Consider the following 21,255-nt stretch of genomic DNA (forward strand, 5'->3'; position numbering starts at 1 on the left):
CTTGATTCCCTGTTGCATGGATCTATCCACCCAACTAGTTCCTGAGTGGTGCTCAATAATGGAGGGAGGGGTTTGCTCTCTGCAATTTAGATGTGGTGCAACGGTTACAGATAGGGAGGGGAGGTGGAAAATAAATCCAAATATCTCATGATGTACCAAGGAAATATGATTCAACTAGACCAAGTGCAGACCCGTTGGGTCTGTTCCCCCAACGTGCGGTTGTGGGGGGGGGGGGAGGCGGCATGCAGCGTCACACACTAACTATCCCCCCCCCCCGCACTCACGCTAATTACCCCCCTTGATATTATATTAATATTAGTAATTTGCTCCTTTTACCCCATAACAACCCTATCTACTGACGCATAGCCCCCAACTTGCTGTCACATCTAGAGGGGGAGGGGGGGGGGGGGGGGGGGGGGGGGGAGGGGGAGGGGGGGGGGGGGGAGGGGGAGGGGAGGGGGAGGGAGGGAGAGGGAGAGGGGGAGAGGGAGGGGGAGAGGGAGAGGGAGAGAGAGAGAGAGAGAGAGCCTTTTTAATTCAACCCAAACAACCATTTGCAGGCAGTGTTTTTTACTTCAAACTAACTATATTTTCATTTTCAAACCAAATCAAGGGTACTCACAATGCTGTAGACATTTGTTCAGTCATTCAGAGCTCAGAGTGACAGAGACTAATTGACAGAGCTCCAGCTTGCAGAGACTAATTGAGGCACACCACTTCCTGGTTTTATAGTCCCTTCCCTGCCTCCAGCGGGGGCAGCAGAGAGAATGGGGAATTTTGTAAAAACATTAATATCTCTGTCATATTTCATCGACGGGAAAAATCCTCGGCACACATAAGGCGGAGGGGGGCTCTGAGCGAGGTGGCCAAAAATGACGGCCGTAGGTGGCGGCATTCTCTCGGAAATCGCAGCACAGATCGCCAAAACCGGTCAAGAACAGAGTTTTAGTAATATACTAGACCAATGGCAGACCCGTTGGGTCTGCTCCCCCAACGCAGCCGTTCCCTACCCGTAGCCGTTCCCTACCCGCAGCCCCCACGGGAGACGTGGCCCTCGAACTGAAGCCGTTCTTGAAAGGCCGAATTAAATGGCGTCTCTTGAGGTTGAAATGCGGGCACCAGCAGCCGTTATGGTCGCTGGCCAGCAGGAGGCGACAAATTGAGTGAGTGGGGGGGGGAGAAGGATTTGATTAAAAACGTGTACTTAAAGGCGACGAAATGTAATGAGGAGCGGATACTTAGAAAGAAAAGCGAAATCTCCACCGAAATGGAAAAGACCTGGGAGGTTGAGCGTCTGGATTCGGCGTGGCAGTGAATCAAAGGAAGAAAGTAAAAGTATCCATTCCGATTGGACATCTGCGAGCATCGGCCATTCCAAGTCAAGTCAAGTCAAGTTTATTTGTCACATACACATACGAGATGTGCAGTGAAATGAAAGTGGCAATGCTCGCGGACTTTTGTGCAAAAGACAAACAACAAAACAACCAAACAAATTGTAAACACAATCATAACACACATATTCTTTTACATAATAAATAATGGAAGGAAAAACGTTCAGTAGAGTTAGTCCCTGGTGAGATAGGCGTTTACAGTCCGAATTGCCTCTGGGAAGAAACTCCTTCTCAACCTCTCCATTCTCACCGCATGGCAACGGAAGCGTTTGCCTGACCGTAGCAGCTGGAACAGTCCGTTGCAGGGGTGGAAGGGGTCTCCCATGATTTTATTTGCTCTGGAGTTGCACCTCCTGTTGTATAGTTCCTGCAGGGGGGCGAGTGAAGTTCCCATAGTGCGTTCGGCCGAACGCACTACTCTCTGCAGAGCCTTCTTGTCCTTGGCAGAGCAATTCCCAAACCAGATGTTAATGTTCCCGGACAAGATGCTTTCCACCACCGCTGTGTAGAAGCACTGGAGGATCCTCGGAGACATTCTGAATTTCCTCAATTGCCTGAGGTGGTAAAGGCGCTGCCTTGCCTTACTCACGAATGCTGAGGCGTGTGATGCCCATGTCATATCCTCGGAGATGTGGACTCCCAGATATTTAAAACAGTTCACCCTATCCACAGGATCCCCATTTATCCTCAATGGAGTGTACGTCCTCAGATGATGTGCCCTCCTAAAGTCCATGATCAGCTCCTTCGTTTTTTTGATGTCCAAGAGGAGGGTGTTATACTGGCACCAGAGTGCTAGATCAGCCACCTCCTCCCGGTAGGCCTTCTCGTCGTTGTCTGAGATCAGGCCCACAACCACAGTGTCATCAGCAAACTTAATTATTGAGTGGGAGCTGAACCTAGCCACACAGTCATGTGTGTACAGGGAGTACAATAGGGGGCTGAGGACGCAATTGGACATCTGCGAGCATCGGCCGTTCCGATTGGACATCTGCGAGTATTGGGCACGAATCAAAAGGCAGAAAGGCAGCCAGTTGTCAGGCACAGAGTTTTAAAGATAGATAGATAATATAGATAGAGTGATATGCAGACTTAATGGAAGGTTACAATTCTTATACCTAATCCAGGCAGCTACCCACACTTCATTCAAAAGGCTTTTCCTCATAATGCAATCTACTGGAAGAAGCCCAGATTCGTTCTCAACAAGGAGGTACACAGATTTTTAATGTTATACCTTCAAGAAAAACAGAAAATGCTGGAAGAAGAACTGATTGAAGATATAACTGCCGGACCTGCTGAGCTCCTCCAGCATGTTGTTTTTGTTTTGGATTCCAGCATCTGCAATTCTTTTCTCCAATTACACCCACACATTTTTCAAAGACCTTTTGGCTTCGACATGCAATGTACTTTTTGGAGCCTTGTGGATAAATGAGAGCAAAGCTGTCCCTGGAGTGAGTTTTGCTGGACACTCCCGGGATATCTAGGTCTTCGCAGCACTCTAAGAAACTGGGACCTAACCACCGTATGTCCCATGTTGACTTCTGATCTTTTGACTCGCCCCCTGCGTGACACAGACTGTGTAACTACCAAACCACTGATCTCCCATTTAACCCATTCATCTCTGACCTAATTCATTGAACATGGACAAGATGCTTACAAACCTTGGCCCAACCCTCTGATGTCCCTCCCAACTACATCCTTCAACTCCATTTAGCCAAAAGGCCCATGAACATATTCTGCTCCAACCCCTTTCAAAATCAGCCAAGGCCCAATCCTCCACCTTTGTTCATGATGACACTTTTCCCCAACTACCTGGTAATTACCTCATCGCCAAGCTGACAGCTAACCCTGATTCTCAGCATATGGCCAGCTCTTCTCAAACCATGCCCTCTCCTTCTCCTTCTCCCTCCCTCTCCCTCTCTCTCTCTCCCCATAGACCTCTGGTCATAGACTGAAATTTGCAATGGCAAGCTCACAACTGAAACAGTCGTTGGAACGCCGCTCCTGTGACCCATTAAGTTGTTCTTGAATTTCTCATCCAATGTGTTTTAAATAACTTATGAAACATGGCTGATTGCTTTCAATCTGGCTACTGCTTGCTGAGAGACCATCTTGCCTTTCTACACTTGCTTCCATGAGTTGATGGGGTCACACATTGATGTATTGTGTGCAAATTATCACTTCAAAACTATTCTTCCCGTGAAAATATTTATCGAATGTGGAGCGAGTAAAAGTAACTGTTGCAGGTGTGTTAATGGTGTGACATACAAGGATGCAGTGGCGGAAATCCCGGGGGAGGCATGGGGGACAAGTCCCCCCTCTGTTTTGAGAGGTGGGGGATGATCCACCCCATTTTTTGTAATCCAGATTTTAAAAGCCAGTGAAATCTCTGCTTTCTGCGGGACTGGGGGGGGGGGGGGGGGGGGGGGGGGGGGGGGTGTGATCGAGGGCGCCGATTGGACGAGACGTTGGTCAGCAGGCAATGGGGGCGGGACATGGTGATTCACTGCGATGATTGGAGGAGGGAGGGGTTGGTCAGAGGCAGAAGGAGGGGGGTGGGACTGAGGATATAGTGCGGTGATTGGAGGAGGGAGTCGTGCCCAGGTCATAGGGTCACAATGGCAGCACTGGACACAGACCTGTGCCTCATCCGCAGCCCGGATCGATCCCGGCCGGCTCTCTGGCGCTGCAATTGCTGCCGAACCACCACTGGACCATCCCCGTCCCCACCCGAGTGTCCCCCCCCCCCACCACGCCCGGGGGTGGCCAGAGACGTCGGGAGTCAGACAGGCGTGGTGCCCCCAGGCCCACAGCCAGCGCAGAGAAGCAGCGCTAAACCCAGCTCAACTCTGCCTCTCCCGCCGGGTTAACCTACAGCCCTGCCTGGACTTAAGGGAAATATGGCCCAGGTTTACAGCCAGTGCGGAGAAGCAGCGCTAGCTCCACGGCTCCGGACTGGTAGTCCGTCAGTCCAGGCAGGGCTGTAGGTTAACCTGGCGAGACAGGCAGAGTTGAACTGCATTTAGCGCTGGATTGAGCTGCAATTACTGTTCACAGGGCCCACGGCAGAAGCCTTTGAAGCCTCATATGCGCGCGCGGATGCCAAGAAATTGTGTCCCTCCATATTCTGATAGCGATTTCCGTCACTGCAAGGATGCATTCTTCTATCTATCCTTTTCAAATAAGCCATCTCTCAGAGATTGAACCTAATTCCCTTTCAGCGGTTCAGGTGGATGTCAAAAGATCTCTCGATACTTGAAGTGTATTTCCTGCAGAAGTGCGAAGTCACCAGAAAAAAGTGGGACTTTGTAGATTTAAAACAGCAATATGTGGCCAGCCACAAATATCTTCACAATGCCTCCCAGTACTTCTTCAATTCTGGCTTCTTGTACATCCTTAATAACCATTAGTCCTCCATAGGCGTGCACACATCAGCTGTCTGGGCCCCGAGCTCTGAAATTCCCTCCCCAAATATCTGATCCCTTCTCTTTTCATTTAACCTAAGATAGACACAAAATGCTAGAGAAACTCAGCGAGACAGGCAGCATCTATGGAGAGAAGGAATGGGTGACATTTCGGGTCGAGACCCTTCTTCAGACTTAAAACCAATCTTTTTATTACTAGGCGCCAAATCCTAACTTAATAAGGAACTTAATAAGTTCCCCATGAAGCGCCAAGCGACATTCAACATGGAGCTATATAAATGCAAGTTGTTACTTTTCGTTAGCCTGCATGGTATAAATGTGACTATGGGAACAAAGATCATAATAGACAATGGATTACAAATTCATTTTGCCTCAGTTGATGGAATATCTTACAGTCCTTGATTATTGATATTTTTCTTTTAACTACAAATGAACTGTTGTCAGATCAAAGATATGCACATTGTAAAAAATGTGACAGAAGAATACTTTATTGCTACTTTGATGGAAAAATGCTATCTCTGACGTGATTTATGCTTTGTTGCCTTACAGTAAAGTGCTTTCAGCTGCCCTTGTTACCACAACTGTCAATTTACTAAGAGTCATCTTATCACACTGCCGTAAATGTAAGAAAGGAGGAGTTCGCGTTTTAGTCTGCAGTAAATTGGGTTAATTAAACTGCTGGATAAAAGAAAGTGTCACTTTGCATGACATAAAATTAAACAACATGAGAAACCAACTGTTGGGAAAAAGTCTTTTGGCCAAAATGGAAGTGTACAAAGACAGGAAGTCATCTTGAAATTGATTTTTCGCAGGTAAAGTAACTGAGAATGTTTAAACTCATCAAGATCTGATCATGTTACACTGCTATCTTATAATTTATAAGCCACCGATTAAAATTAACCATCAATCTACTTTTCCCCACTGGTTGAGATGTACAAAAACATTTATAGCTTAATCACATTAAGACAACAATGAAATGTCTCACAAATAAAACCATCATTTGTGAGACTTGCCCCCCGTGTATAGAGTAAAAACTCCCAAGTTCCATCCATAGTCTGTGGTCACAGAATCACACAGTGTGGAAACAGGCCCTTCGGCCCAACTTGCCCACTCCTACCAACAAGCTCCATCTTACACTAGTCCCACCTGCAAGCATTTGGCCCATATCCCTCTAAACCTGTCCAATCCGTGGTGAGTTAGTTGTTTACATTGTAGGCAGCAAGGAAGGTGATTATAAAGATCAGGCAGAGTGGCAGTCACGACCACGACTGAGTGATCCCCGTGTGTGGACATTGAGTGCAGACAGGTTGGGTTTCTCCTCCTTGTCGGTTTACGCCACACTTGAAGAGTGGCCGTGTGTGTAAATTGCTGGCGGCTGTGGGGCATGCATTGAACTGGACCCTCGCGTCAGTCAGCGTATTCAGGAAACAACGGAAGGAAAGTCTAACGGAATGAGCAGAATTAGAGTTGATACTGGCATGGGACCATTAGTGGAGGAGGTGGCAATCATGGAAATTGAACATTTGTCCTTCAAGAGCCAAAAATGGCGTGATTATATTTGTTTGCAAAACAGCGTGAACAACTTGCATTTACTTTGCACTAATGTGCATGTATACCCCAAGGCACTTTACAGAAGGCAAAAAAAGCAAGAAAAAAATTCCCGGAAGAGAGGTCCTTATGTCTGAATCCTGGAACAAGCTACATAGAAAGTTCCCTGTGTTGACTGCTATGTTAATGATTCATTAATTATCCAAAGGATTACATCTGCATCAAATTGAAACAGTCTGTAACAAGACACTGGTTCTGGAATGACACTAATTCATATTAATTACAGTATTGAATTAATAGTGTCCCATGTATCTGCATTGTTTATTAATCATGTTAAGTATAAAACCTTCATGGATGAACTGCTGAACAATAGAAATGAGGTGACTACCCAGACTGATGATTTCCTCTGTGCACGGGTTGCGTATAAAATTATCCCACTTGTGTTTGGTGATCAGTGATCTAGCTGTGTACTGAATGATTAAACACAAACTAAAAACAGAAAATGCTCGTAAAGCAATGCCGCAAATCAATCAGCATCTGAAAAGATTCAAATTTGACCTGTTGCTCGTACAGATGCATGACCATGAATATCTCTCTCCCTCAAATACTGACCGAGCTGCTTTATCTACCATGTTATGCCATTGTTTTAGATTTCCAGCATTTTTAATTCTTTTGTTAAAGGCATGCTACTTTATATCATCTGTTGAAACATTTGAAGGCTAATCCTAATTGCATATAACATTTCAAATGCTAACTAAAACAATGAGAGATGTAAGGAACTGCAGATGTTGGTTCACAAAGTGCTGGAGTAACTCAACAAGTCAGGTAGCATCTCTGGAGAACATGAACAGGTGACGTTTCGGGTTGGAACCCTTCTTCAGACTGATCAGTTTGAAGAAGGGTCCTGATCCGAAACATTAAACACAACAATATTAATTTAAAGAAACTTAAACACGTAATGAAGAAATAATTAGATAAAGTGAGGTGAAGAGGAAGCTTGCATGGAGCATAAATGATAGCAAGGAGCAGTCGGGCTGAATGGCCTGTCTTTGTGAACACGTGAAGTGGAGAGGGGACCTGACGAGTTTGTGCTCATGGCCTGCAGGAATATTTATGCTGGGGAATGGATCACTGAGGAAGATGCCAGGGGCTGGGATAATCTGGACCTGATCCTCTGCAAGACTCTACAGCTTCAGAAGAGGCGGGAACCAATTGCAGGAGAAAGGCAAAAGCAACAGAGAAACTCTGGAATGGAACATAATGGTTCACAGAAGGCATGTGGGCCCTGCCTTTGAACTGGACCTTAACCCAGTCACTGAAAACTGAAAGTCTTTTACCGTCCTGTGATCAATTAACCCAGCTTTTTTTCTTTTTAGTTAAAGCAATATAGTTTGAATGTTTGCTGACGCGAGGTTTAAGCAGGAGTGGAAACAGCGCGTTTAAAAAAAAAAAGAAAAACTTTGGAAACTCCCAACAGATCAGACTGTGGAGAGAGAAACCGATTCCATTTCAGGTCAATTATCTTTCTTCAAGAGTGGATATGATGGGGCGATTTTATTTTTTTTGCAAGGTGCTATAAATGTTGTATTGATTTATGTAGATCAACAATCTCACTTCAAGAGACCACAAGGCACCCAATGCAGTAAATAGAGAAAGTGTCTCTCTGTAACAAATAAGATTGGGGAGGATGTATGGATCTTTAACAAGCTTCTAAACCATGCTATGGTTTCGAACTGGTTTAGAACTGGCGGAGCAGCTTTGGCATGGATAAAGTGAATGCTCACAGTCCTTTTCCCACGGTAGAGGATTCTAAAGGGCATAGTTTAAGGTGAGAGGGGAGAGATTTAAGTGGGACTTTGGAGGCAACATTTTCACTCAGAGGGTAGTCCATATCTTGAATGAGCTGGGAGAAGATGTGGTAAAAATAGATACAATGATGACTTTTAAAGACATTTGGACAGATATATGGATAGGAAAGGTTTAGAGGGGACCAGCCCAGTAAGCCAACCTGGGCAGCAATGACAATGCTATACCTGTTTTCATGTTGTTCAGCTCTATGATTCTGTGGTTGAGTGACCTACTCTGGCTACTAATTTGCATGTCCGTGCAAGCTGGAACAATGGCTGCCATTCTGCTAGATCTGGATATGTAAAGGCACTGATGAATTTGGAAGGTGGGGCGGTGGGAATAAGGTATCAAGTCACCTGCAGTATGAAATTATCATCATTACCACATCAGTGCAACAGCTGAGGAACTTGAGCTCCCCAGTTGTTTCTTGTCCCTCGGGTTAGAACACCACACTCACTTTTTCCAAGCACCCATCCTTTCCCACTTGAGTATTCCAGGTGCACAACATTCATCCTGAGCAATGATTTAACGATGAAAACTTTTGGTGGGGAGACAAGTTATTTCTAGCTGGGAATGTCACAATTTCATCCTTAATTTGCTACAATTCATTGTGAGGATAGAGTACTCCTTTTCAAAATGCTTACATTCATTACGTTGAAAGGGCTTCGCAATCTAATTTTTAGCCATGATTTTGCAAACCAAGGTTGATGACCTGATCATATGTAAATTTACTACCAGGAGCTCCAAGATTTTTGCATTTTGATTTTCACACTGCTGATGGAAAGGTATATGCAAAACTAAATTGGTTAACTGAATATAATGAGAAACATAACACTCTCCCTCAGTGAGTAATCCCTTCTGGCTCATGCAGGACTGGCAGCTCATTTCCCTTTATTATTTGCAAGCTGACTTAGTCCAACACGCACAGCAGAAAAATGTAGACACAAGGAACTGCAGGTGCAAGTGGAACTCAGCGGGTCAGGCGGCATCTCTGGAGAACATGGACAGGTGATGTTTCAAGCTCTTCAGATTGAAGAAGGGCACCAACTTTCAATGTCACCTATCCATGTTCTCCAGAGATGCTGCCTGACCTGCTGAGTTACTGCATCACTTTGTGTCTTTTTGTCAGAAAGATGTATGGAAATACAAATCCCTGAGGAGAGACGAAGTTGCCAATCTAATCAAGTAGTGCCACTGAAGCCGTCACCATTCAAGTAACATTCAATCGACCCGGTTTGTGATTTCATCATTAGCTACACTTATACTTATCGAAGAGCCACATCCAAGGTTGGGCCTCATTCGATCTATTTTACTATGAAGCTCAAACCCATTGCAAAATGGGTTGATATGCATAGTCACTTCATATGGATTGTTGCAGACAGCAGGTAGAAGCAGAGATGTGTGCAGAAACTTTAATTTAACCACTTTTGGAGGGGCTCGTTAAGTACACATATGCACATGACCTAAAACTGCTTAATTATTTTGGCATGGTGATACTGCTACCTCATGCTAGACTCCTTTGTACACATCCCTGGACAGAAGATAATTCTACCTCCACTGTCTGCATTGGGTTTGGGCTCCAGATGAAAGGACTATGTTCAGCTCACTATACTGCCCTATTGGGTCACTTTTGATTTTAAGCTGTTGGCATAAAACAGTGTTTTAAAATAGGACACAATATACTTTTATAACACATTAATCAGTGCCAGTGCAATGAAAATGAAGTTCTGGTGGAGGGAGAATTGTCTACATTTCATTATTCTTAACAATGGTTCTATCAGTGCTGAATAGTAATACAGTCCATATGGTTGGTACTTGGTACTACAAACACTAAGTGGAGCTCAAGATTAAATTGAGAAATGTCAGAAATTCAAGGCCTGTTTATGTCCTAATGTCTTGGGTGTTAACTTTTAATATAACCTTGTATGTAACACGTGAAAAGCCACATTCCAGGAGCCAGGTAAGTGATTTCACAAGATGCACTTGCAATATTGTCATTGCCAACAGAAGCATTTCATTGGCAAAAACAGTACAACAGATTGAAAGCCAATGAAATAAATAGAAGAGTATTTGATTAAAAAAAAAAAACCCACGATAACAGATTGAAATGTTTATTTCTTAATGTTTAAGCTGCTTATAATACAGTGTTTATTTATTTTGCAGTAAATCACCCAGGAGCACATTGGACCTAATGTTACTGGAGCATCTCATGATCAGATACAATGTGCTGGAATAACTCAGCAGGTTAAGGCAGCATCTATGGAGAACATGGATATCTGTAGTTTCGTGTCAGGACATTTCTTCAGACTGATTGTGGAGGGGGGGTTGGGGGGGGAGAAAGCTGGAGAAAGGAAGGGCAGGACAAAACATGGTAGGTACAGGTGAAGGGGGTTTCTGCGTATTTTCCAGAGATGCTGCCTGACCCGCTGAGTTACTCCAGCACTTTGTGTCTTTTTTGTAAACTAGCATTTGCAATTCCTTGTGTCTACATCTCACGATCAGAACCATTAGACTTGTTCCTTCATTCTTTAGCTGAAATATTATTTGACTGCGCCTTTTTTTGGAAATGCAGACTTCTGGACCATTGAGGCAACTGAGGCTTTAGTGAATGATAGAGCCAACTATCTATATCCTCGACTAATGAGATTTAAGGATTGACAAAGGAATATAGGAAATGATGGCGAAAGTGAGTGAATCAGAGACAAATCAGAAAGAGAAAGAAAAATATGGAGAGAAAATAAGGATACATTGAGTAAGAGAACGATGGTATTGGGACAGAGAGGAAACTAAAAACAAAAAGTCAAAAACAAAATTTTAAAACTGCAACAATTCTTGCTGAGATGAAACTCAATCATTTCAATTATGCTTATGAATTGGAAAAATTGATTGTCACGTATTAAGATGACTATTAAGAGAGTACTTATATGATTAATTACGAGCTTCAACTTAACTTTAAGGGATTTAAGCCTTTAAATCCATTGAGGCTTTTTGATTTAAATCAAAAGTCTCAACTTTATAAGCCATGAAGAGAGGAACTAGGAAGTGCTTCCGCATTTAAAAAAAGACACAAAATGCTGGAGTAACTCAGCGGGACCCACTGAGTTACCAAACTGGTGCTGAGAATCAACAAAACTGTCACAGCAAGCAGTCTTTTTTTGTAAACCAGCATCAGCAGTTCCTTGTGGCTAGTGTTTACATGTAACCAGAAAGCTAAGGATATGATGATAAATAAAAGAGCTGGGTAGGGCTCTGGCCCATTCTTAGTCACGTGTGAGACCAAAATATGAAAAATTGTGGAATAGGTGCAGGAGTAGGCCATTCGGCCCACCATTCAATGTGATCATGGCTGATCATCCACAATCAGTACCCCGTTCCTGCCTTTTCCCCATACCCCTGACTCCGCTATTTTTAAGAGCCCTATCTAGCTCTCTCTTGAAAGTATCCAGAGAACCGGCCTCCACCGCCCTCTGAGGCAGAGAATTCCACAGACTCACCACTCTCTGTGAGAAAAAGTGTTTCCTCGTCTCCATTCCAAATGGCTTACTTCTTATTCTTAAACTGTGGCTCCTGGTTCTGGACTCCCCCAACGTCGGGAACATGTTTCCTGCCTCTAGCATGTCCAAACCCTTAACAATCTTATATGTTTCAACAATGCATCTCTTCTAATTCTGAAAGCATTACAGGTATATGGTTTGGTGTGCTGTAAATATGATTCATATATTTTTTCAAAGTTTATCAAGTGACATTTTTATGTCATGCTGACAATGTTTGTTTCGGGTCAGAGGTCAAATATGACTGGTCACGTGTGTGACCTCACACGGACGCACTTTTTCCCCCCTAACTGTTTTATCTTACAAACTCTGTGAATTTAAAAAAAAACTGGAATGTTCATATCTTTAGCAGACATGCATTATAGTTCTGTAGGTAGGAAAATAGCAATGAATAAGATTAATCTCTTACAGGAATGTTTTAATGTATTACTTTATGTGATGGCATCTGGTCACGTGTGTGACATTTGGTTCACTTTCCAAAGAATGGCCCCTTCTAGAGATTCACAACATGTGGCAAATCACTGTGAACCCTGAACATGCTGGCTGACTTGCATTAATACTGGCTGCTTTATTGACTCAGTTGGTTTCACTGGAAAAGGTGACTATTGCAATTATTGATAGGTGCAGCTCAATATCTTGCAAACCCTTCCACTGGGTGTGACATGTCCACGTCACAGGACAACAATTTTGTGTATAATACTGCAGAGGTAGTGGAGACACCTGTTTCCAAGCTGATTATAGCAACAAAAAAAACTGCTTGCCCTCATTTTTACCCAGTTCTTCCCAAAAGGTCCACTGAAGTTTGCATTCTACTACAGAGAGCAACAAGACTAGTGCTCGAACATCAGTCCATGAGGTATTTGGACATCAACATGTCTTGTCCTACCTTGGACAGTAACACCCTGAGATACACATTCAAACTAGTGCTGAGAATCAATGAGATTTGCAAGTATAAACTGTCACAACAAACTGTATTTACACAAGGTATGCACTTCTATACCAGCTCATTACAACTCCCAGAGTTAGCACTTAATTTAGAGTGAAATTAGAGTACAGTGTGAAATGACCATCACATAGACATTGCAATATTGAGACAGACCATTTATTTCACATCTGTATTTATCCCCTGTACATGCAGTAATCCAAATCCCATGTACCCACTTTGTTCCCTTATCTCTTTTATCCCACTTATTTTTAATCACAATGTGTTTATTGCCTGTCACAACATCTGACAATGCATTCCACATCCTCTGGATCTTCGGTATGTAAAAGTTTACTGTCTGCGCTAAATTATTTAAAGTTATAAATGTGCCAGCTTGTTCCAGACCCTTTAAACTATTATCTGTGCCATCGCCTGGTAACCTTTAACTCACTTGCTGAATAACCCATCTTCTCTATGCAAGAACAGCCCCAATTCTTTTCCAAATTTGTCATGTAGATAAATGTGGGAGGGATTTTATACAGAATAACAATCTCGTTTAGATAAGTACAGCAGTTGTTATGGACCCAAAGGCCTGTTCCTGTGGCGTGGGGCTCTATAACGCCATTTATAAGAAGGAACTGCAGATGCTGGTTTAAAACAAAGGTAGACACAAAGAGCTCAAGTAACTCAGCGGGACAGGCAGCATCTCTGGAGAAAAGGAACGGGTGACGTTTCGGGTCGAGACCCTTCTTCAGACTGGTTAGGGAGAAGGGAAATGAGAGATATAGACGATGATGTGGAGAGATAAATAAACAATAAATGAAAGATATGCAAAAAAGTAACGATGATAAAATAAACGGGCCATTGTTAGCTGTTTGCAGGGTGAAAATGAGAAGCTAGTGGGGGAGGAATAGAGAGAGACTGAAGTGAGGGAAATCAATATTTGTACCACTGGGCTGTAAGCTGCCCAAGCTAAATATTTACTTGGACCATCTCCGACACCTCCCTCCCCTATCTTGACCTCACAGTCTCCATCCCAGGAAATAGACCATTGACTGACGTCTACTACAAACCCACCGGCTCCCACAACTATCTCGACGACACTTCTTCCCACCCTGCTTCCTGCAAAGACTCTATCCTCTACTTCCAATTCCTCCATCTACGCCGCATCTGCACCCAAGATGAGGTATTCCATACTAGGACATCCAAGATGTTCTAATTCTTTAGGGAACGGGGGTTCCCCTCTCCCATCATAGATGAGGCCCTCACCCGTGTCTCCTCGTTACCCCGCAGTTCCGCCCTTGCTCCCCCTCCAAGTCGCAACAGAGACAGAGTCCCCCTTGTCCTGACCTTCCACCCCATCAGCCGTCGCATACAACACATAATCCTCTGAATTATGAAAAATTACTGGCCTGATATGTTAATTCTGTTTTTAGCATTTTCTGTCCCTATTTTACAAAAACACATGATAGTTTAGTTTAGTTTATAGTTATAGCATGGAAACAGGCCCTTCGGCCCGCTGAGTCCGCACTGACTAGTAATCACCCATACACTAATTCTATCCTACACACTCGTGACAATTTACAGAAGCCAATTAACATACAAACCTGCATATATTTGGAGTGTGGGGGGGGGACTGGAGCACCTGGAGAAAGCCCACGCAGTCACAGTGAGAATGTACAAACTCCATACAGACAGCACCAGTAGTCAAGATCGAACCTGGGTCTCTGGCGTTTGCAAGGCAGCAACTCTACTGCTGCACCACGGTGCTGCCAATTATAGAAATTAGACCCTATGGCATGGTTTGCATCACTGCTGTTTGACAAAAATGTAGTTATCACATAGAGGCATGATAATAACCTTCTCAGCAATTGCATGTCTGATATAATTTCTGCATCAGGTGGGCATAAACATTATATCATTTACTATGCAATGCTTACCACATCCTTGATCCACACTCATTCCTGGGCTGGACAGCATATTTGTGTCCCTGCAGATGCCCTGCCCAATAATTTCTACAGTCATCTGGTCATTTTTATTTTGGACAATATTTTGTGTAAATTGAATGCTGTGTTGCTCTCTGCGTTGCATGGGTGGCCACACTTTAAAAATCGCTACTATTTTGAGATGGATGTAATAGTTAAAGGTCTAAAATAATAGGTTCTATACTCATTAGGGAGAAAAGACTATTTATAAAATTGTCCAGACTGCATGTTTAAACCCCGGACATAAACTATACTTTACTTGTAACATTCACTTATTTTCTGTCTCCAGGTCATAGAGTCACAGGTCATACAACACAGAAACAGGCCCTTCGACCCAATTTGCCCATGCTGACCAAGATGCTCCATCTACACTAAACCACCGGCCCATGTTTGGCCCATATTCCTCGAATCCTTTCCTATCTATGCCCCTGTACAAGTGTTTTTTAAATGCTGTTATAGCACCTGCGTCAACTACCTCCTCTGGCAGCTGGTTCCATATTCCACCATCCAAGTCGTCACTCAGGTTCCTATTAAATATTTCCCCCCTCCTCACCTTAAAGCTATGTCCTCTGGTTCTTGATTCCTCTACCTAGGAGGTTAAATACTCCGTGCATTCATGCTATCTAATCCCCTCATGATTTTATACCAGTCTATAAGATCACCCCTCATCCTCCTGCACTCCAAGAAGCAATTCCCAAACAAATGATATTAAAACATGCCTTTCCTATTTAGCAATTTGTTGTGTCAAACTCATTACTGAACCTGTAGAAGATTACTACATGCTTTTGATTTAGAGGGCAGGGAGTGAAAACATTGTGTCGATGAACTGATCTTAATTGTAGCGATCGTAAAAGACCCATATGCCTCGACAACTGTAAGGAAACGTTGGCAGTCACCCGATCGTAGTGCACGTCAGGTATGATTCACTCTGACTCTGTCATGAGAGACACGTAGGTAATGCATTTTTAAGTTGGTGGAACGTTTAAAAGTCAGGAGTTTCTAACGAAGACAAAGCAAAACAAATACAAAGCAATCTGCAATTGATAAAACTCACAAGTAACCTTCAACTGCCCATGAAACATTGGAAAATATGAAAAAAAACTGTAGATGCTGGAAATCTAAAATAAAAACAGAATATGCAAAGGACTCAACAAATCAGGCAGCGTTCGTCTGACCAGTTAAGTGGTTCCAGCATTTTGTTGTTTATATTTGAGATTTGCATCCTTATCCCACCTGATGTTCTTCGTTCATCAACAAAACGATGTTATTAATGGTATTTGTGGGACTTTTGTCTGACAGCAACGGATATACTTGAAAGAAATTAAGTGAATGCACAGTTAGGAATGAATCCAAGTTGAATCCAAATTAGTCACCTCTGTTGATCACAGATCTCACTCTTACCATTTCCCTCAATGTTGGCAGCTCCACTATCCAATGATGAATTCGCCCAATTCACAAATACATGTTATTATTTTATCCACGTTATTTGTTTTCATTGTTCTACATTTGGCTTAATACAATTTATTTGTGGATTTTAAAATACATTTTTAAAAACGTGACGGTTCAGCCTTCTGGGGAAAATGGAAAATGAAGCGCATTGGGGCGCTAGGACCCGGTGGAATCCCTGGAGTAGCTTTCCACCTGCTGCAACAGTGGGAGACTCTGCAGCCTAGTTGTGTGCTTCTCTTTCTTTACATTTTAACAGCGAGTCGCGGCTGCCTCCCCCATCACTTTGCAAAATCACGTTCAGGGTTTTTTTTTGGCGAGCCGCCCTTCCCCGACTCACTGAATGCAGAGCGGCGGCTCGGGTGAATTGTTCCTGACACGGCCCCAAGACCAGGACAGTCTGAAGTTTCTGCTTCCTACACTTGCTGCTGTTCCTTCCTTCCGCTCGATCTAAGGTACTTCACCAACTTGCCTTGTCCTATTTTGCAATCTCGTTTTGCAGTTAAAGACAACTTTAAGGTGCTTTTTGATGCCTGATGGGCTCATTGAGTTAATGGGACCGAATACTTGACGCTTATTTGTTGCAAAACTTTTGACCGAGAGTAACGTGAAACGGAATTGAAACTGACGGGAGAAATCGCCTTGTGCCTGAATCAATATTTATTGACTGTGAAACTTTTCACATTTTATTTTAAGGAAGCAGAAATTTGGCATTTAGACGTAAAATATCTCTGTGGTTTCCGCGCCGGATTACAGTTCACTCTTTTCGGTAAGTGTTTTTTTTAAACAGAAAGTTTCCTGAGTGACATTTTCCGGAACTTTCATAAAATAACTGACTTTGACAAAAGGTTATGGGGTTGAGGCTGCTGTCGATACATTTAGTTTGTTTCCTATGGTTTTATGTATGACTGCTCCATCCATGTGGATATTAAACCATCATTATACAATGGGAAGTGTATGCATGTTTGTCTGGTATTGGGTGTGTGGAATTGAGGCTCGCAAAGGGTTAAGATGGCTGCTCCCTTTGAATAATTTAATGTCCAAAGTGTTTTGTTAAACTAGTTGCGATGATTTCGGAGAAGTAAAAGTAGGGAGGAGGAAAGTTTAAAAAAACAAAACAAAAACAAAAACCCATCACAATTTGATGTCGAGAGGCTTTCAATTCAGCAGAGTTTGTTACAAATCCCTGGATTCAGTTATTTTGGGGAGAAGCGAGGGGTGAGAGAAACATAGAAAATAGGTGCAGGAGTAGAGGCCATTCGGCCCTTCGAGCCTGCACCGCCATTCAATATGATCGTGGCTGATCATCCAACTCCGTATCCTGTACCTGCCTTCTCTCCATACCCCATGATCCCTCTAGCCACAAGGGCTAACTCCCTCTTAAATATAGCCAATGAACTGGCCTCAACTACCTTCTGTGGCAGAGAATTCCACAGATTCACTAAAATATAATTACTACTTTAACATGTTAAAGAACCAGGTTCCCCGAATAAATTGTGAAAGAGATAATTAAAACCATTGATGGATAAGTATCACCGTCTCAAGGTCTGGGTTTCCAAAATTCCCCAAATTTAAGAGAATGCATAGAACATAGAATAGTACAGCACCGGAACGGAGTGATACATTTTAGTAGGCAAATATTTTTCAACCCTCTGATGGCTGAATTGATACATGTATTAGGTACTGTGGAACTGAGCCAGATAGAGCAATCTTCTCTCAATCTCTCCAACGTTGCCTATCTGCTGGAGTGAGCATTCTGATGTTGGTGGAGGGGGTGAACTGTCCTCTCCTGCTGTATATCACGTGACTACTGCAAGAACGTATCTTTTGTGCACATGAGGTGTGAACAGGATCAGGTGTGTTGAGTAAATGGCTTGTCAATACTCACTGTTTTGGCACACCTGAAAAATGCCACTTGGCTGAGATCCCAGAAAACAATCCGTCATTTTGTTTCCTGGAGTAAGAATTTTAATCAAATATATGTAGTTATAGCTGCTGTTAGGATACATTTCAGATTTTAAAATATCATTACTCAACATGTTAAAGATGATCTGATGCTCATAACATAACTTTAATTTGATGGATGTACTGTGTGATCTGAAATATACAATGTATTTCTGGGCATGTATGATTGAAATTTATGGATGCAGTACAAGGGAAACTATTTCAGTGCTACATACAATGTGTTGAGGCGAGGCAAAACTGGCAAATAATAACTTAAAATTGAAATCTCGGGGTAAGTTCTAAGAATGCATTTGTATATAGTGCTCAAATACATGCTGAATTATGCAGACAAACGTGGTGTCAGTTTTTGTTTTCGATGCACGATCCTTGATTATTATAAACAAGAAAGTGGCATTTGTTTAAAGGAGTGTTGGCCAGGATAACTGCACAGCTTTTTAAAGTGTTTCAACTGTCTGAACAAGAAGGCCAAACCTCATCTAATGCCTCCACTTGAAGGGTATCCTTGTGGTAGTACAGCCCGAACTTGGGTGTGTCAATCTCAACTGTGTGGTGAAATCCTAAAGTGGACTTCAACCAATAATCATCTAATCCAGAAGTTGTTATCATCTTAAATTAGTTGACGGTTGGCTGTTTCTAACAACAAAGTATTGTGCAGTGTGGCCATGACTAGTGTGTTGTAGTTACAATTAAATACTTGCTGATGCCATATAAATCGTTGTCCAGCCAGTTATTATCTTGGGTATGCAGAACAAGATCTGTGTTCTCCATGTGTGAAACATTGTGTTCATCATCACTTTCCAACATGTTATTCACTGTTACCAGTTGCACATTTGATCTAAAGAATTTCTATTTGTCCTGGAGGGCCGATCTGGTTTCTTATCTTCTGTACCTTGCAAAGGAGGACAACGGCAAATGAAGTTTAAATAGTATTGCGACCTAATCCTCGACTTGCTCATCATTCTGGTGGCACTTTGCAGAGCTATTAAAAAGTTACTTGTCACTTTAATTAAAAGCTAAAGATATTTTTGTGCATGGTTGACTGCTAGGTTGTGCATGTGTTTGTACACATAACCCAATGTTATAATTAAATAATAATAGTGTTTAATTTGTTTTTGGTAAACCACACTATTCTTGTTTGAAGATATGGCTGTGGCTGCAATTGGGTTTAGGAATTTCAATGCAGCTTCTCAAGGACAGAAACTCTCGAATTTGATGAGGTTTGGCAATAGATTTGAGTTTTGATGTGTTTGTATGTGTGGTCTGTAGCTGGTGAATGGGCCGTGTGTGACCCCTGTTCTAATTAATGCAGGGTGGTCTGCTGAAGTATTGTTTGAGACTGTTTCCAGGCTACTGGTTGTGCTTGACTTGCCTTTAGGTACTGGATCAACAGAATGGAAAATGCTATAGACCCCAGAACTTCACCTTGCCAAGCAGAAGAGTTGTTTAAAAAGTGGTCAGCAGAAATATAGAGGGGCTACAAGGTAACTGCACTCAGGGGAGATCACTTAGCAAATAGAATACCAGAATTATTTGTATAGGTTGAAAATTGACAGAAATCGGTCAATATGAATCATGTAATTGTTGGTAATTGAAATGAGATTAGTAGAAGGACAAACCATGGAAACAGTCTGTGCCAACCACCAATCACCCAGTTTTATACGAATGCTGCACCAACACATTTTATTCTCCTTGCATTTCCATAAACTCTTCCCAGATTCTACCGCTCACATTCACGCTAGCGGGAAATTTACAGTGGCCAATGAACTTGTGCACAATACACACATTTTAGGGATATGGGAGGAAACTGGGAGGCACCTGGGGAAAACCCACACCGTCATGGAGAAAGTACAAATTCCACACAGACGGCACCAGAGGTCAAGATTGAACCCAGGTCACTGGAGTTGAGGCAGTGGTTTTGCAGTTTGTGGTTTACTATTTTCTAACGTGTGGATTTTCCATAGAAAATGAAACATCCAATTTTAAGTTGCATTTTTTGTGCAGGTGGGTTCTGGTTTACAATTGGTTCGTGCAGAAATATGCAATCTTATTGACAATGAATTATGACGTGCTATTCATTCCTGGAATAAATATCTCCCAGTGCCTTGGCATGTCTTTCAAATATCAGGCATCATTGCAACTAATTGCCTGCTGGACGTATAATAACTCTTATAGTCATGGGGCTCTGGTGAGGCCACATGTAGAGTATTGTGTACAGTTTTAGTCGCCCTGTTATAGGAAATATGTTGTTTTACCCAGAAATGGTGCATAGAAGATTTACGAGGATGCTGCCAGTACTCAAGGGCTTGACCTACAGGGAGAGGTTTAGCAGACTAGTTCTTTATTCCTTGGTGTGCAGGAGAATGAGGGGTGATCTTGTGGAGGTGTATAAGATTGTGATCGGAATAGATATGGTAAATGCACGGAGACCTTTCCCTAGATTTGGGGAATTGAGAACTAGAAGACATAGGTGAGGGGCAACTTTTTTAACACAAAGGGTGGTAGCAATATGTGGAACGGGCTGCTGGAGGAGGTAGTTGAGGCAGCTACTATCACAACATTTAAAAAAACATTTGGACAGGTACATGAATATAACGGGTTTAGAGGCATATGGGCCAAACGCAGGCAGGTGGGACTAATGTAGGCAGGTCGGACATATTGGTTGGCGTGGGCAAGTTGGGCCGAAGGGCCTGATCCTTAAAGCGTCAAGGGAGCTTCAACATCTACTGGCATAACCAGAATATTGCAAACGCTACGGCAACCATTTTTTGTAAACCAGCTACTCTTTTTAAACTGGTAACTAGTGCATTTTTATTGTTTGCTTGGCCAGAGTTGACAATTGGCACTGATCCTGGTAAATTGCTTACAAGAGAACATAGTAGTATACCCATTGTGTCTTCTGTCCGTATCTCGGAGGCTGAAAATGTAACAGCATGAGGCCGTTTATACAAGTTAACTGATGGATGACGTTTCCCATGTCAATCAAATTCCCACATCAGTTAAAAAAAAAAAAAACAGATGAAAAGACTTTGAGGTCATGCAATGTATACAGGAACCCCACAGTGAATTCTCAGGGCAGAACGATGTAGATTAGACTCGGTGGTCAATAAAGGCAGGGTGGAAAAAAAAGAGGGGAATTTAATTAAAGTTCCTTGTTCTCAAGTTATTATGGAGAGTGAC

General features: G+C 42.8%; 2 protein-coding genes across 4 annotated transcripts in view; one reads left to right on the forward strand and one right to left on the reverse strand.

Annotated features, from left to right (window-relative positions):
• zgc:113184 (uncharacterized protein LOC553745 homolog) overlaps positions 1-21,255 on the reverse strand; it is a 127,727-nt gene that overhangs the window by 19,107 nt on the left and 87,365 nt on the right. The gene's annotated exons all lie outside the window — the stretch shown is intronic.
• LOC129714648 (polypeptide N-acetylgalactosaminyltransferase 6-like) overlaps positions 14,650-21,255 on the forward strand; it is a 58,680-nt gene continuing 52,074 nt past the window's right edge. For 2 of the 3 annotated variants that reach the window (XM_055664371.1, XM_055664369.1), the window contains exons 1-2: positions 14,650-16,568; positions 16,810-16,882. The gene's annotated coding sequence lies outside the window, so the exon portion shown is untranslated. Of the gene's footprint in view, positions 16,883-21,255 lie in introns of all 3 variants that reach the window. The other variant, XM_055664370.1, reaches the window with a different exon arrangement.

The sequence above is a fragment of the Leucoraja erinacea genome, chromosome 40 (genome assembly GCF_028641065.1).
Source record: "Leucoraja erinacea ecotype New England chromosome 40, Leri_hhj_1, whole genome shotgun sequence".
NCBI classification, from domain to species: Eukaryota; Metazoa; Chordata; class Chondrichthyes; order Rajiformes; family Rajidae; genus Leucoraja; species Leucoraja erinaceus.